This window comes from Hemiscyllium ocellatum, chromosome 6 (assembly GCF_020745735.1).
Source record: "Hemiscyllium ocellatum isolate sHemOce1 chromosome 6, sHemOce1.pat.X.cur, whole genome shotgun sequence".
Lineage (NCBI taxonomy): Eukaryota > Metazoa > Chordata > Chondrichthyes > Orectolobiformes > Hemiscylliidae > Hemiscyllium > Hemiscyllium ocellatum.
In genome coordinates, this window is record NC_083406.1 from 86,335,126 (window position 1) to 86,353,517 (window position 18,392).

General features: G+C 37.7%; 1 protein-coding gene across 4 annotated transcripts in view; it reads left to right on the plus strand.

The window, feature by feature from the left end:
- Positions 1-18,392, plus strand: part of cdk8 (cyclin dependent kinase 8) — a 143,453-nt gene that overhangs the window by 91,431 nt on the left and 33,630 nt on the right. The gene's annotated exons all lie outside the window — the stretch shown is intronic.

Here is an 18,392-nt window from a genome sequence, read left to right on the forward strand (position 1 = left end):
TCCAACAAGTTCTAAAAGAAATGCCAAGACATTATTTAAAGAAGACCAAAGAGATTTCCCAGTGGTCTGGCCAATGTTTAGCAACATAATTACCTGATCATACACCTAATTGATATTAAGATTTTACTGTGTGCAACTGCATTTAATTAGATGTTTCCTGATTATAACAGCGACCCTTTTAAAAATATTTAATTAGCTTGAAGCATTTTTATAATGCGCAACAATCCTGGGAGCTGCTATATGATTGCAAATTTCTTCTTTAGAATGTCATGCATGAAAAATGAAATTTCACTTATTTGGCCACTAAATCAGTCCATTTTTTTCCCAAGTATCTTCCTTAGTTTCATTGAATAAAGTGAAAAACTTAAATGGAAATGTCAAGATACCACCTTTTTTTATTATATTACATTATTCATTTAAAATGACAACTTGGACTTTTTTTTATCAAGAGACAAATTTAGCATGGAATAGGTCTGAGCTTGTGACCATCTGCTCTAAATTTTACAATCGAATTATGTAACATCCTTCGTCAAATATTCATGAGGTATCTACCATTGGTATGAAATAGAGAAGATTAATGTCATGATCTATTCATTGAACAAAATAATTTAATGCAGTACGAAGACTTATGAATCAGTTGGTTTAGAGATTTGATCTCTTATTCTGTAACTGTGTTACAAAATATGACAGAATATTTATGTGCGATACATAATTACAGCAATTGTATGGTATCATGCTGCTGAGAGGAGAAATTAAATTTATAATAAATACAACTTAATTCTATTGAATTTTAGATTATTTAATTACCTATAATAGCAGCCTTGAGGAACATGGATCCATATTAAAGTTAATAGTAACTAAAGTTGCTGAAAAACTGAACTGCTTACAAGTTTTCAAGTATTTGATTTACCTTGTGAGTTATTCAGCATATTACTCCACACAGCATTGAACATAAAGCAAATGTTTATTCTGGATACAATAAGTTGATGAAATTACTAGGATACAATTTACTCAATGGGTTGGAATTTTATAAATATTAATATAGAATATTACGTACTTTACATTTTTAGTGAATTTTTATTTGGCCGAAATTCCATCTTTGATCTTTTTAAAACAGTATGTAAAAATATAATCAATATAAGCGTGAAAAGTAAACTATATAACTCACCATTACAGGCTGACTATGAGGATTTAAATGAAAAGCCTACATAACTAATCTGAGTCTGGTGCTTCTGAGTTCTGGCTCTTGGACATATGAAAGAACATCCATATGTGTGCAGTGGTAAATTCTATCTTCTCTTTTTCTGTCTTAAGTTATAGTATGGTGTTCCCATGTTATACCAACTATCTAAATATAGTGCAACAAATTTGAAATTTGCACTTGTATCATTTTTATGCATTCTTTCAGATGATGACATACAGATTGAGGTTATTCTGTGTGCTTATCCTTAGCTTAATAGGTCTGAGCTTGTGACCATCTGCTCTAAGTTAGCAAGAATAAATTAAATCAAAATTAAAACTTTTTAAACCATAAACATTCGCCATACCCAGAAGTGATAGAAACATAACTTAATGATGGTATAACATTGGGTCACTATTTAGAAATCGGTTTAAAAAGCTGTGCATTACATTTGATATTCTTTACATCATGTTTTCTTTTTCACTAAGCTGTGCCTGTGGAGCATATTATACAAATGTTGAGACATCAAACCAACTACTTTGCATAAGTATGAACTGGTGCTCTGGAAATCTGATACTGCACTTTTTGTTGTGTTAGTTGATAAAGCATTATTGGAATGGAGTAGATCACTTATTTTGAGCTTGTTCCACAGCAAAATGAGATGATGATTGATCTAACTTCATGTCCTTGCCTTTTTTCCCAATATCATGTAATAACTTTAGTAAACAAAAATCTATAAATCTTCAGTGTAAAATGAACAATTCACCTACTATCAATGACATTTGTGGAAGAGCGTTCCAAAGTTTACTTCTGCCATCCTTTGTTCATTTTACAATTTTGCTATTTTAAAATAAAACTGCTGCCTGCTTTTAAGTGTATGCTCCCTTATGGACTACTCATTCAGAGAAACTTAATGTACCCATCGGTTTCCCTGAAATGTGTTCAAAATTTGAATAAAATCACTCCTCCTAATTTTCCAAATTCTAGATAATGTAACTAAATTGTATAATGTCTCCATATAATTTATTCTGTGGAGCCGAGCATCATTTCAGGAAACTTGTGAAGCATTTCTTTCAAGACCCATAAGTTCTTCCATAATGTGATGTCCCAAACTCGTGACCATTACTTCCAGGTGTGGTCTAACCAAGTCTTTCAGTGGCACTAGCACGACAGCTAACCTTTTGCATTCCAATGTGTAAAGGCCAATGCTCTCAGCATTTCTGATTTTTCTTTTGCATCTTACTACGATGTTTTGTTGATCTGTCTATATGGACTCCAAAATATCTTTCTGTCTGTCCCTTCTCGCTTTTTACAGTTTTGAAAGTACTTTGACATATCCTTTTTGGTCCGAAGTGGATGACCTCCCATTTGCCTACATTCAAATCTTATTTGTTTTTAGATTAGATTAGATTACCCACAGTGTGGAAACAGGCCCTTCGGCCCATCAAGTCCACACTGACCCGCCAAAGCGCAACCCACCCACACCCCCACACTTACCCTTTACCTAACACTACGGGCAATTTAGCATGGCCAATTCACCTGACCGCACATCTTTAGACTGTGGGAGGAAACCGGAGCACCCGGAGGAAACCCACGCAGACACAGGGAGAACGTGCAAACTCCACACAGTCTGTCGCCTGTGTCGGGAATTGAACCCGGGTCTCAGGCGCTGTGAGGCAGCAGTGCTAACCACTATGCCGCCCATTACGTACGTGTGTGTGTGTGTGTGTGTGTGTGTGTGTCTCAGTCTATTGATATCCCTTGTAATTTTATGCTTGCAGTGATATCCATTGACAAACTTGAATATGGCTCTGTATTCTGTTATTTCAGCTAAAAAGTAAAATGAGTAGTTAAAGCTTCAGCACTGATTCCTCATTGACATAGCCTGTTGGGTCCTTTAAGTACCTGTCGGTTATTGTTACTCTGTACCCTGCTGCTCAGCAGGTCAATTATTTGCTTTTGTTCTATGAGCTTGAACTTTACCAGTCTCTGATGAGGTTCTTTGTCAGTTGTCTCTGGAAGACCATCTAAATAACATGGATGCATCTGTCCACACCTCCGTCACCTCTGGTCATGCAAGTTCGTCACATCAGACTGGTCATGCAAGTTCTGTACTTTTTCAAATCCAAGCTGTATGTTCATCATCAGCTAAGTATTTACAGGCTCTTTATTTACATAATCTAAGTATTTATAGAGTCACGCAGATGTACAACATGGAAACAGACCCTTCAGTCCACTTGGCCCATATTTCTCTAAACCCTTCCTATTCATATACTCATCCAGATGCTTTTTAAATGTTGTAATTGTACCAGTCTCCCGGCACTTTGTCTGGCAGCTCATTCGATACACACACCACCCTTTGTGTAAAAATGTTTTTAAGTAGATTAGATTAGACTTAGTGTGGAAACAGGCTCTTCGGCCCAACAAGTCCACACCGACCCGCCGAAGCGAAACCCACCCATACCCCTACATTTATCCCTTACCTAACACTACGGGCAATTTAGCATGGCCAATTCACCTGACCCACACATCTTTGGACTGTGGGAGGAAACCGGAGCACCCGGAGGAAACCCACGCAGACACGGGGAGAACGTGCAAACTCCACACAGTCAGTCACCTGAGTCGGGAATTGAACCCGGGTCTCAGGTGCTGTGAGGCAGCAGTGCTAACCACTGTGCCACCGTGCCGCCCGTGTTGTCCCTTCTGTCCCATTTGAATTTTTTTCCCCATCATGTTAAACCTTTACTCTCTAGTTCTGGACTCCCCACCCCCACCCAGGAAAAATGTTTACCCGATCCATGCCCCTCATGATTTTTTAACCCTCTATAAAGTTACCCCCTCAGCCTCTGACGTTCCAGGGAGAACAGCCCCAGCCTAATCAGCCTCTCGCTATAGCTCAAACCCTCCAACCCTGGCAACATCCTTGTAAATCTTCTCTGAAATTTACAAGTTAATATTGGCCACAGTGCTTAAGCTTCCCACTATACACTCTGCATGGGTTCAGCTGGAAATGGCGATAAGTGAACCTTGTGTGAGTGCCACTTTGGATCAGCAATGCCTTCCTTTCTTCAACACAGCCCAGTAGTGTGCTGACAAACTGCCGAGGGTCACAGGAAGAATGACTGTTTGTTTGATATTTGATGATAATTAACAAGGAGTCAGCATCTTCAGGATGAGAGAAAAATAGTACGATTGAATAAATAACTTCCTCTGTGTCTAAGTTCTCTTGAGCAAATCAAAAGAAATAGATCTCCAAACTTGATGTTTGGAAATTGAAACATTTGTGCAAATTAAAACAATTACTTTCATTTGAAATGCCAGTACCATTGTAAATGTTAAGTTGAATCAGGCCAGGCACATCAGCTGTTTGGAATAATAGCAATCTTAGTTGTGAGATTTTTTTCGTGGATATGTTTCCAAATTGCATGATGATAAGCAGGAGAATGTTTGAAGGGAGAACTTGCACAAAATCAACAAGACTAAACCTTTAAGTTTATATAGAGCACTTTGGTTTATTGCTGTAATTTAAAGAAGAGGAAAATGTACAATGTTGTATTATGAAGTCGTAACCAATAGGAACAGCTGCACTTTGTATTTATAGTGTGTTTTTAATATCATAAACATCCCAATGCACTTGAACAAAATTTAGCACTGATCCATATAACACATGTAGCAGCAGAGCTTGATTGAGGTTCATGGAGAGAATACTGAAGTATAAGACTGAGCCAGCTAAAGGCACAGCCACCAGTGGTGGAGAAAAGTTGCCCCAGTTTGCTGAATTAATGTTTTTGCTTGGATTGTCACTGAATTTGGCTTTGATGCTCAATTGATAGGACTAGGGATATCAGTAAAGGTCTACATTGATGTCTGTTCCAGGGAAACCACCGCCAGCAAAACCAGTCTTGCCTCAAAGTACATGTGTGAATGTTATATGAGGAATAGATCTAGTCCTGTCACAATCTAGCCCTATCCCTGTTCCTGTGTTAATTACCTTACTGTTGGTCACATGTTTTCAAAACATTTAAATCTGGCCTATCACTTTGTAACCTTCTCCTGTTTGTGTTGGTCTCCTTGAGAAGCAATTCATATGCATTCCATGTCCTCTTCCCGCAGCCCTGCACACTCTCACTTCTAAAAATAAGTTTTAAAAATTCAAAGTTTACAGCACAAAAATTTCCTGCACTCAGATTTTGTATCCAGCTTGTTACATTCCCCTGGATCCCATCAGCTTTCATTTTAATTTAAGCAGTCTGCCACTTGGGACCTCATCAGAAGCCTTACTAAAATCCAAGCGGACAATGCCAACTTCACTGCTCTCATCAATCTGCCTTATTAGCTCATCAAAAAATTTCATAAAGCAAGCCAGACACGCTCTTTCCTGAACAAATCCATACTGAGTGTCTTGAATTATTCCATGCCGTTGTTAGTGACGTTTCCTGTCTCTCAGAATTAATTCCAATAAATTAAATGTTATCAAAGTTAGATTGATAAACTGGCAGTAATGTGGTATATTCCTCAATTAATTTTTAAATGTACAACAGTAGCAGCCCTCCAATCCTCTGGCACCACAACTGCATCCAGTGTGCATCTCCATTTGTCATTGCTGTACCAATTGTGGCTGTGCGTTTAACTGTATAGTCCCTAAACACTCTAATTTAGGACCTTAACCTTTCAGTCTTTCTCTTTTTTAAGCTACTGCATAAATATTTCCTAATTTCCATTTGTAACGTGATGTCAAATCAATAATGCTCCTCTGAAGCACTTGGGTCACTAATGTCTTAAGGCACTATATAAATGCAAGTTGTTAGGGGTGGCATATAGGATTAAAGTCCTTTTGCTTTCTCTTGTCCACACATTGTTCTCAGTTTACGCGAACTAATAATTTGGATCTGAACATATCTGCTCATCAGCAACTTACAATAATTATCTATACAATTCTTCATAGCAGTCTTTTTAAGTAACACTATTTCCCTTTCTGCAGTTAAGATACAACTCATTGGGAGATGGGTCTTTGTTTTCGAAAATCTATAATTTCTCAATGCTGGCAATCTACATTTACATATTTCAAAAACAGAAGACTTCTATCATTGTTGTACGACATCACAAAACTGAAATTGTTCGCTGTTCCCAGAAGCATTCAGTACTTCGTGTAGTATGTGATACGCAAATACATTGACTAGTACCTTTTCCATCCCAAATGGTATTTTGAGCTGAAAAAAATTGTTTCAAGCTCTTAACATCTGGGATTTAATTTCTATTTTATTTTTGCTGGATGGAGCACCGTGTTATAGTTGAATATTCATTTGTTGGTTTAGGTAGAAACGCCAGCAGGACTTGACCAAACTTACAGAAGCTTTGTTAGTCCATCAAGCAATGATGACTATATCTGCTATCTTGACTGAAAAAGAAAGTGATGAAATTGGGATTTGCTGGAGACTGTTGCTGAACAAAGAAACCTTGGAGTGCAGGTTTATAGTTCCTTGAAAGTGGAGTTGTAGGTGGTTAGGGTAGTAGCAAAGGCATTTAGTATACTTGCCTTTATTGGACAGTACATTGATTTTAGGAATTAAGAGGTAATTTTATGGCTGTGCAGGACATTGGTTAGGCTGCTATTGGAATACTATGTGCAATTCTAGTCGCTGTGCTATAGGAAGGATGTTGTGAAACTTGAAAGGGATCAGCAAAGATTAAGAAAGAAGGATGTTGCCAGGTTTGGAGGGCTTGAGCTTTGGGGAGAGGCTGAATAGACTGGGGCTATTGTCCCTGCAACATCGGAGGCTGAGGGTTGACCCTATAGAGGTTTATGAAATTGAGAGGGGCATGGATAGGGTAAATAGACAAAGTCTTTTCCCAGGGGTGGGAGATTCCAAAACTAGAAGTCATAAGTTTAAGATGAGAGTGGAAATATTTAAAAAAGGTCTAAGGGACAACTTTTTCATAGAGGGTGATCCTTATATGAAATGAGCTGCCAGAGAAAGTGGTGGAGGCTAGTACAATTACACCATTTAAAGGGTATCTGGATGGGAATGTGAATAGGAAAGGTTTAGAATGAATATGGGCCAAATGGGAATAGATTTATTTAGGCTATATGGTTGGCATGGACGAGTTGGACTGAAGGGTCTGTTTCTCTCTGACTCTATGCTGAGTTATTTTTAAAATTCAGTTTCTGATAATTTATTTGTTCAATTACTTTTGTGATTGAATATTCTAAATTGCTATTGTTTTAAGTCATAATTTTTGTTGTCCATTTTGCTCTTTTTAGAGCTGTGATAATTGGAAAATAATGGTTTAGATTGAATGTCCAACTTTCTGTACATCCTTGCAAACACTTAACTGCTATCTAAAAATTGCCAAGCAAGTCACTTAGTTTACATTCAAGAAAAGAATCATCACCACCTTCTCACAGCAAATTGCATGAAATAATGATGGCCTTCTCGGTGGTATCCACATTGTATTATTGAATTTAATAAGAAGATTCTGAGTAATTCAAAATGGAGGACGGGGAAAAAGTTGTGGCTGTAAGAGCACCCTCCTTTTTTGAGGTCTTTTCAGTGTTGGAGCTGACTTCCTTATTCTAGGGATAGTAATTATTGTTTTAAAAGCTGATGCCTTGTTTTGGAACTTTTGGGGGAAAAGATCAAAACATCGTCAATTTAAAAAAAGAAGAGGGAGGGGATACCACATGGGAAAAGGCATCTGGTTGGGTATATGAACAAGAATGATTTACAGGGATATGGGCCAAATGCTGGCAACTGGAACTAGATTAATTCAGGATAACTGGTCAACATGGACAAGTTGGAACAAAGGGTCTGTTTTCATGCTGTACAGCTCTATGACGCGAAGTAGATTTATTTGACATTTGCTAACCACAAAAACCCATTTTAGAAGATTTTTGAGATAAACAGAAATTTCTGGAGAAACTCAGCAGGTCTGGCAGCATTTGTGTCCAATGATCTTTTTTTTCAAAATTCTGAAGGGTTAGTAGACTTGAAACATTAATTCTGCTTTCTGTCCACAGATGCTGCCAGATTTGCAGAGTTTCTTCAGCAATTTCTGTTTTTGATCTTCTGCAACCCAGTTCTTTGTTTTCTTTTATTGTTTTTGTCACTTGCTTTTGCTATTACTTTTACTTTGTTATCCTCCGTGTTGAAAACCCATAACATTTACTTCCAGCCATCCTCTGATTGAGTCTGTTCCTTCTCAATCACCATGCTTAAACAAAAACCTGAAAGTAAATTCAGTACCATTCTACATATGTGTCAGGACTTGACTCTTAAAACAAAATTGAGATGATCCTGTAAATCCTTAATATTACTTTAAAATAAATAAAGTATGAATACAATTTCAACAAAAGTAACAGCAGGACTGATTGGCTATCAGAAGCATCATCTAATAATCTTAACTTTATAATTAACTTCTAAATATTTTACTAATGGTTGATGTAATTTCTTGACAACTATTGATCTTGACATACAGTGCAGCTATATAAAGTTTGACCTTTGTCGTGTTTAGGTCAATGAAAGGCATTGACAATCGATTTCGAGAAAAGTTGAATGGACTCAATTTGTATCCTTAGGACATTGAGAGAGTGCTTGTTGTTGAGCTAATACTACAGTTTGATTATGCTGTAATGCTTTGTTTATAAACTTCGCAAATTAATGAAACTGCAAGATATAAAGAATGTAGTAGATAGATTTGAATTAAATTAACATCATGCTGAGAACTGAAAACTGTAGATTATATTTTTCCTGCAGATATGAAAACAGAATTAATGCAAGTATTTTGATTAGGTGGTGAAAGACTTCAATATTTTTGTATCATGTTTTGGAAATGTATGTTTCAAGTGAATGTTGAAAATAATCTGAACTATTGGAGATTCCGTTGATATTGCATTACATATCACACATTCACTAAATAATTACAGAGGAACCTTGATTGCCCGAATGAAATGGACAGGCTATATTTCATTCAGGTAATTGATTATTCGGTTAATTGATTTAATGGCTTTCCTCTGGGGCTCAATTATCTGAAGTTTCCTTTTCCCCTCTCTGCCTGCCTTGCTCCCCCTCTCTGTCTCAGGGTTTGTTTCTGAGCAGACACACACACAACCTTTTATTTCAAATTTTTGACAAGTTCTACCTTTGCCTTGTACAGGACAATATTAGAGAGATTATCTGGGGAAGTGGGGGGGGGGGGGGGGGGGTGAGGGGCGGGGTTTAGGGTACACCCCTGTGTAGAACTCCAGGGAAAATGTGGGGGAAGAGAGGGAGACTCCTATCAATGTCCAGGACTGCTCTCAGCAGCATTTCGGTAAGCTGAGTTCATTTTTAGTCATTGTACACAAACGATGTGATCCGTGTTGGAAACACGCCTTTGATGCAATGTTTCTATTGGGACCTTGAGATCATCTTCAGATAATCCGAAATTCAGATAATTGGTATTCGGTTAATTGAGATTCCTCTGTAAATGAAAATTAAATCTTTTGGATGCTGGAAATGTGAAATGAAAACAGAAAATGGAAAGAAGGTTGGAAAACGTCTACGAATGGAGAAAACAGTAAATGTTTCGGGTTGAGAACCTTTTGTGAAACCTAAAATTTGTTTAAGAATAACAATTTTTAAGCAAGTGAAGAACCAGGATGTAGGGATAGGGAAGGAAAGGGGCAAGTCTGCGAAACGATGTTCGTGGGACAAGAAATAATTTATACAGGAGGCGTATAACTTGTTAAAGCCGAATGGAAAATGAAGGAAACCATTTCCTGATTAAGTTGGGGAGGATCCAATGGTTCAGGAATATGTGCAAAAGCTGAATAGTCTTCATTGTATTGATCAATGTTAAGGATCCCCTTTAAACCTTTCAAGAAAATAGCCCAGACCCTAAGTTTGCTAGTTGTTTTAAGCAGGTGTAATGCGGATATTCCAGGAGAGATGAAGCTGGTCAAACCACTTCGTTTATCTTGTAAATAGATCTTTTTTTTAAAACTAATTAAGCAAAAACAAAAGAGAACAGAATACTGAATAACAACATTCCAACTTAATGTTGCTGTTCCTAGTATTTGCAACGATCCTCATGAACACCCCTTGGCACAAAAGGTAAAATCAAACACAGGGTCTTACAGGAGAGAGAAAAGAGATTAGATTAGTTTCCCTACAGTGTCGAAACAGGCCCTTCGGCCCAACCAGTCCACACCGACCCTCCGAAGAGTAACCCACCCAGACCCATTCCCCTCTGAATGATGCATCTAACACTACGGCAATTTAGCGTGGTCAAGTCACCTGACCTGCACATCTTTGGACTATGGGAGGAAATTGGAGCACCTGGAGGAAACCGACACAGGCACGGGGAGAATGTGCCAACTCCACATAGACAGTCACCCGAGGCTGAAATCGAACCTGGGACCCTGGTGCTGTGAGGCAGCAGTGCTAACTACTGACTCTCTGTGAGAGAAAGAGAAAAGAGTGAGAGAGAGAAAAGAGCATGGAGCTGTTTCTTGGCTCAGCAGCCTCAAACTGCCTGACCGCTTTCAGTGAATAGCCAGCCTGCCAAAAAAAGAATCACACCAGAGGAATATAATATACAGTGGCCACTGCAGAAATGAAACCTTTCTTATTGTCTGTAAGTTGAGTTCAATTTCAAGATGCGCGAAATTTGGTTTTAATCTCTTACTTACTGCTCCCACCACCACCCCTGACTAAGCGTAATAGAGGGCTACAGGCAAGAAACCGCCAAGTTCTGGTCTGATTTCTGATGTCTCTAAACTCTAACTCAAATTAACAACATTACACATGTGACTACACAACCTGATAAGAAGTATATAAAATGATGAGAGGTATAGATATTTGAGAGTCTTTTGCTTGAAGTTGAAAAACTCAAATACTAGTGGGTGTAGGTTTAAGATGAGAGGGGAAGGTTTAAAGGAGATGTGAGGCAAGTTTTTGTTCGCACAGAAGGTTAGTAGGTACCTGGAATATGATACCAGAGGCGTGAATAGGAAGCAAATGGAAGAATACAGACATGTGCAGGTGGGTGAGATTAGTTTAGAATGGCATCTTGATGCAGATATGTTGGGCCAAACGGCCTGTTTCAGTGCTGTACTGTCTGTGTTGTACTATGTATTTATGAATTGTATTATGTATCATTGTGTTACGAAGTCATGACTAATTTCTCTGTGTCTTTGTTTTTTTTTAACTTCTATTGTTAATGTTCTTTGACTTTTAATAGATGATTAAAGCTTTCCAGTTATCAACTTCTTTTGTATAGGTTTCAAAATTTTGTATGTACAGTACAGAAGCTTAGGTACTTATGCTTGTTTGGATGCACTCATTTTTATTATTTAGTTGCAACCCTTGGCTGTTTGAGACTTTTGGAGTGAAAACATCTGGTCTTGGAGACTTGTCAATCTTTAAGAACATTTAATTTCTGAATCAGCATGTTTTTGACTTGTATTGAATCAAGAGAGTTTTTCCCATTTTGTTTTCCTTAATCTCTGTTGTTTTATGCTTGAGCTCCATTATGAAGACTGATACCAAGTAAATGTTTAGTAAGTCTGCCCTTTTTCAAAGTCTATTGCCAATATGTTCATATATATTCAACATAGTGTTTGCCTTCATGTATCATATGCCTATCTCACACAACACTATCCCACTCTACATTGAGATTTTTAACAACACCAGGTTATAGTCCAACAGGTTTGTTTGGAAGTACAAGCTTTCAAAGCATTGGTCCTTCATCAGGTAGCTAGCTCCAAAAGCTTGGTGTGATTTTTAATTTTGTCCACCCCAGTGTAACACAGACACCTCCACATCATGGCCACTTTACATTGCAGTTGTGCCACCTTGTACAATAGGAGGTGTTCCTATTATGGAAAAGAAATGTTTTTACAATGACCACTACACAGATGTGTGGACAATATTAGATGTATTGCTTTCAAGAGTTGATTCTCTTAACAAATGAGCAGGCATTTCTTCTTGTTGCTTTCTGGAAGTTGATTTCAATAAGAAAATGTACCAATTTGTGAATTAAGGAATTGTATCAGCAGGAGCTTTCCTTCGTTTTGTTCATTATGATATCAGGAGCCGCAATTGAAGACTCCCAGGGATACAATTACCCAGCTCTGTGTCATTATGGCTTCGCTTCAGTTGGTCTGTCCTGTGAAACACAAGATACCCAAGAGTGTTAAACAAGATAAAAATGTTGGAAATATTTAACATGCTGCATTTCTAGCAATTTTGGTTTTTTGAGATACTGGTTGAAAGACGTGACAATGGCACTGACTATTAGGTTATTGCTTGACTAATCTGTAGGATAAGTATTGACTCGGGTACCAGTTCTTAGATAGTGGTGAGACCAACTGGATTTCTGAGTCTTGTCTTGAGTCAATCTCTGCATTGTTGCTGAAGTGGATATATCTGATATTTTGCTTTCTGTTCCAGTTTGTAGCTGTTTGTTTAACTCGGTAACTTGCTGAGCCATTTCAGAGGGTATACAGAGTGAACCATATGTTGGACTAATTAAGTTCTTTGTAGCCCAAGCTATCATGAAATGGATGGAGGATATTTTTCCTGACAAGTATTAACAAATCATTGAATAGAATCATAAAATCATACAGCACTCAAGAGGCTTTTTAGTCCATCAAGTCTGCACCTTCAAAAACTACTCTAAATCTACAGTAGTCCCACTTACCAGCACTTGGCCCATAGTCTTGAATGTTATGATATTTCAAGTGCCCCTAACATGGCCAATTCACTTAACCTGCACGTTTTTGGACTGTGGGAGGAAACCAGAGCACCCGGAGGAAACCCATGCAGACATGGGGAGAATGTGCAAACTCCACACAGTCAGTCGCCTGAGGCGGGAACTGAACCCTGGTCTCTAGCGCTGTGAGGCAGCAGTGCTAACTACTGTGCCACTGTGTCACCCTTCAACTGAGGGGAACAAGTCTTTCCTATCTACCCTGTCCATGCCCCTCATAAATTTGCAAATCTCAATCAGGTCCTCCCCTGGCCTTTTCTGCACTAAAGAAAACAGCCTGCACTTATCCAGCCTCTCTTGGTAGTTAAATTGCCACATCCTGGTGAATCTCGACTGCATCCCTCTAGTGTGATCACATCCTTCCTACAGTGTGGCCTAACCAAGGTTTTATACAGTTCCAGCATAACCTTCCTGCTCTAATATTCTTTATGAAGTCACTTGGTTGTGGCAGCTTTCAAAAACAAAATATGTTTTTTGTAATTCTACAAATTTGACAGTTGGCTCACCTATTCCTATGATGTGACTTATCCCCTGCTTATCCTCAGTTCAAACCAATGGATCACCTTTTCTAATTATTATTCTATTTATTATCATGGCAATGGCCTAAGTACAATCACTGGACTATTAACCCAGAGACCACATAATGTTCTGGGGACCTAGGTTCAAATCCCACCTTATTGATATCATACTAAAAATAAGCAATAGCTGCAGCTGAGATATGCAGCATTGTGGAATAAAACATAATTAGACATTAATCAAATCCAATCTCATAATGACAAATCACTACATATCCAGTTAAGTGAATATCCAGTTTCCAAAAATTGTATGCACAGCCCTCTACTTTTTGATTTTTTTTAAAAGAAAACATGGCATTTAACGTATACATTTGTACTATTGTTCACAATATGGAATGGGGCCATCCACATCCTGTGAATGTTTTTTTAAAAATTGGTCACTTTATCAGATACATCAAATGGGGGAGTGAGGCAGGATTTGAACTCGTAAAAGCAATACTGGAAGGTCTTGAACCATAATTAGTGCAGAATCTCCATGACCACTAATCACACCTATGTCTGTTTTCCCACAATCATATCAAATTCCATTCTACCTGTGCTGGTAGAGGTTTAAATAGAAAGAATGCTGAATATCTGAAACAAAATAGAAAATGCTGATGTATCAGCATCTGATAAGATCAGTTGAATTCTTCCATGGAAACTATTCATTGTATTCTTATCTAGAGTTTAGATTTATCAGAAAGATTAAAGCCATGAGTGTTGAATATTATCTGAAACACATTTGATCATTATGATCAAATGGACTTCTTATTAGGATATAGTGCTGTCACTGCTGTAGTCCCATTAGAATTAGTTTTATTTAGTTGATCAATCAATTGGATTCCATGATGTTAGTAAAAAGTGGACAATGCTGAGATTCTATAATAGCTTTACATATTTTTGTTCTCCATTCAACTTATATTTCCTTCCAAGATTTGTTAAGCTCTGGCTTTTGCCAATCAACTATATATTGAACTCTCAAGCTGCTACCTGCTGCAGTTAGATTTTGGTTTCTGGCTGTCTCATAATACTGAGATTGTCATTGTCAATAGATTTCTGTGGGATTAGTTCTATCAAATCTTGGTTAGATCAAACTTGTGTTATTATAAATAATTGTGTCACCACCGTCGAGAAAATAATATAGGCAGTGAAAAGGATTTAAAAATGATTTAATAAAATGATACCAGAATTGGAAGATTATCTAGGAAAGAAGAATATACTTGATTGTCTTTTCTGTCAGGAGTTGAAGGCTGCGGCGTGATCTAATCAAGTCTTTTAAAATTATAAAAACCAAAGAATTGCAGATGCAGTTAAATCAGAAACAAAAGCAGGAGTTGCTGAAAAGGCACAGGTCTGGCAGCAACTCCGAAGAGAAATCCAAGATAAAGTTTCAGGTCCTGTGACCCTTCCTCAGTTCTGCTTTTCTTCCTTTTAAATTGTTAATGGTGAGAACGCTACCACAGAAAGTAGTTGACTCAAATAATATTGTTGAATTTAAGGCAAAGTTACATGAGGCAGAGAGGATTAGAGGTTATACTGATAGATGAGTGAATACAGAGGATTGCTAAATGCAGCATTGATGTTAGCTTGGGCTTAATGGCTTGTTTTTGTGCTATATGTATTGTATCTAATTTGAGAACAGCTAAATGATTGACTGTTCTATGAATTGTAACTTTGTGTTATTTTACTTGAATGCAGAGCTTTCCATCACTTTAAGGATTGGTGTTTTTTTCAATTCCTCTTAATGCTGACATTGCCATCTCTATTCTTCACTAACTTCAGCTAATCCAAAGATTACCACAATCCTCAACATTGCTTAGCTCCACTGGTTCCCTGTGGCCGAGTGAATTGAATTTGCGGACGTTGTCTTTGCTTTCTGATCCCTCTATTTGTCTGCTTTTGGTTACAGCATTTTCTTTGCCCCTGTTGCTCTTACATTGAAGACCAAATCAGCCATTAAGCCATTAGCCTCTAGATTATCTCCTGTGCCAATTTCCCATTTAACCTTTTAATCTTCCTGCCCGAGTTAAGATAGGATATCAGTGCTAATTTTATTGAATAGTGGGGTGGACTTGAGGGTCTAATGAGTTACTCTTGCTGTTATTTCACATGTTCTTAATTTGCTCCAGCAAAACCAAGCTTCATTTAACATCTCAATTTGAAGTGTTGATGTCCTTTTTTTCCACATGAAATAAATATTCAGAGCTGTAATAATGATTGGATTTTCAGGTCATTTTTGTGCAACTGAGTTTTTCTAAATTACCAAATTCATGATTATACAATCTTGCTTATTGGATCCTGCACCTTATTTGAGCACAGTAACTCCTCCAGTAGCTGTGATTCCATCTGGGCAGGGCATTCTTTCCTTTTTTCTCTCATGTCTGTGTTTTTAACCTGTAGCTGAGCCATGTTTCTGACTACCTTCTTGGTGTCTTGTTATCCTAGTTTCAGAGAGAAATTATATTTTTTTCAATTATGCAAAGAATCGTTTGAAATTACCACCTTTATTGACAATTAACAACTGGATTGGGTTCATGAAGGACCTTAAAGAAAGGGAATTCATAGTTTTAACCCTGTCTGGCCTATGTGATGGCTTTTAACAGTCCTTTCAGATGCCCCAGTGCACTCCTTGGTTTTCAAGGTAATGGATCACAACTGCATCAAGGCAATTTCAACATGGGTAATGATTGCGAGACTCGCTAGCAACACCCCTTTCCCATGATTGCAGTGAAGTTCTAAACTGCACTTCGGTGATCGATCAACCACGTTGCACTGTTTTTCCTCATACCTTTGCTCACTTTACTTTCTCTGGAATTTGAGATTGTGAGATGACTATATATTTGCTGCAGATAAGGACATAAAATTGTGGTTCCCCTATGACTTTGCAGCAGTCAATTTACTTTCAAGAGAGCAGTTGTTTTCTCCCACTATTTTACTAGAAAATATGCTGTAAATGTTGTGGAATTTTATTTTGTTCATTTATTGCCACTAGTTAGACAAGCATTATACACCCATCCCAAATTGCCAAGAAAGAAGTAGAGTCAGCCACATTGCTGAGAGTCCAGAGTCACGTAGGCCAGACCAATGAGGGAAGATTTCCTTCTTTCTGAAGAACATTAGTGAATGGAATGGATTTTTCCAACCATCAACTGTAGTTTCATGGTGCCATCGGGTTAACTTTTTTAAAAATTCTACATTTTTATTGATTTGAAATTTTAACATCTACCTTGGTGGGATTCAAACCATGGCCCAGAGCATTAGCCTATGGTTTTGGACTACTAGTCTAGTGATATTACCACTATGCTATCACCAACCCCCATTTCTCGATGAATGAAGAAATAATTATTGACCTCTTATTTAAATTTGTTTTTTATTAGCAGAAACCAATAGTTTTCTGATGTAGCTCAATTTGAGGTTATGCTCTGGCCTTACTGCTGTCTTTAAAAAGAAGAGCCATTCCTTATCATTTGTTTTGAACTTGCACCTCTCCATTTCCTTCAGCAAAACTAAAGAGCAATTAAATAGTCCGATGCTGGGGATCAGTCTCATGTCACTTTGCGCCACCTACTTGGCGATTTATCTGCTATCTAGGTAATTAGAGTTAGATACAGAACTTAAGATGCAATCTGATTGCTGTACATTTAATTGAGAGTTACTCTGGTCTTTGCTGTCATGATTAACAATTAACAATATTCCTCTGGTTGCTTTGATTGTTGCCACAAGTAGCTGTTAAATGCATAATGCTTTGTACTTACCTGTGTTAAGTTTTTTACATTTCACATTTTCTGCCCATCTTTATACTTTTTGTCAAACTGCCTTGAAACTTGTGCTTCATCGACTTGATTTTATTCATTGTTTCCCTCACAATTTGGTCTCGTTTTTAAACTTGACCAATTTGCATTGAATTTCTGTCTTTCGGTTATCGAGATAAACTGGAACCAATTGGAATCCCAGCATTCTTCATTACTTTCTCTGCATCTTCCACCACTTCCTTATCTCCAAATGTTCAATTTTCTTTCCTATATTTTCAAGTTTCGCTTTGAAATCTCACTTTCAATCTTATGTCGCATATTTTCTTGGTAGTCTTGTCAAAGGTGTTCTGAAATTTCAAAGGCCAAGTTTCAGCTTGGTTTAGTTAATAGTAGTCTTGTCACTGAGTCAGAGGTTAGTTGGATAAATTCCCACTAGAAGAGACTTATTTCAACACCAATTTCCTGCATTATATCGGGCTGCGTTATAATGTTTTAGAAATCTATTGATATCTGTCTTGAACATGTTGAATGATTTGAGCTTTCACAGCTCTGAGGCAGAGAATTCCAAAGATTGACCACCAAGTGAAGAAATTATTCTTCAGCTCAGTCATAAGTAGCTTGCTCCTTATTCTTAAACTCCCTAGTTCAGCACCAGGTCAACCTCCCACCCTCTACACCAAGGGAAACATTCTTGCTATATCTACCCTGTACATCCCTGTACAAATTTTGTAAGTTTGAATGAGATCATGCCCCTCATTCTTCTAAACTTCCAAGGATTTAGGCCCAAACAATTCAGTCTGTCCTCATGGAACAATCTCTCCATTCCAGAAATTAGTTTGTTGGACCTTCTTTCATTCCCTCGAAGGTAATGTCTTTCTGTAGATAAGAAGAACAAAAATGCAGTACTCCAGTGGACTTCTCACCAAGGCTGTATATAGTATCAATGCATACTCCAGCATACAATCTGAGCCAACGATTTCATGTAGCATGGAATGATGCTGCATTATAAATAGGACTGTACTTCAATGAGAGAGAATTACTTCCACTTTGCCAATACAGACCTAATCCATTTGGAAGCTTCAATGTCACGAGATGAGGAGAAGGGACTTTTACCAGTATTCTGAACAGCAGTGATAGCTCAGCCAGCAGTGCTAA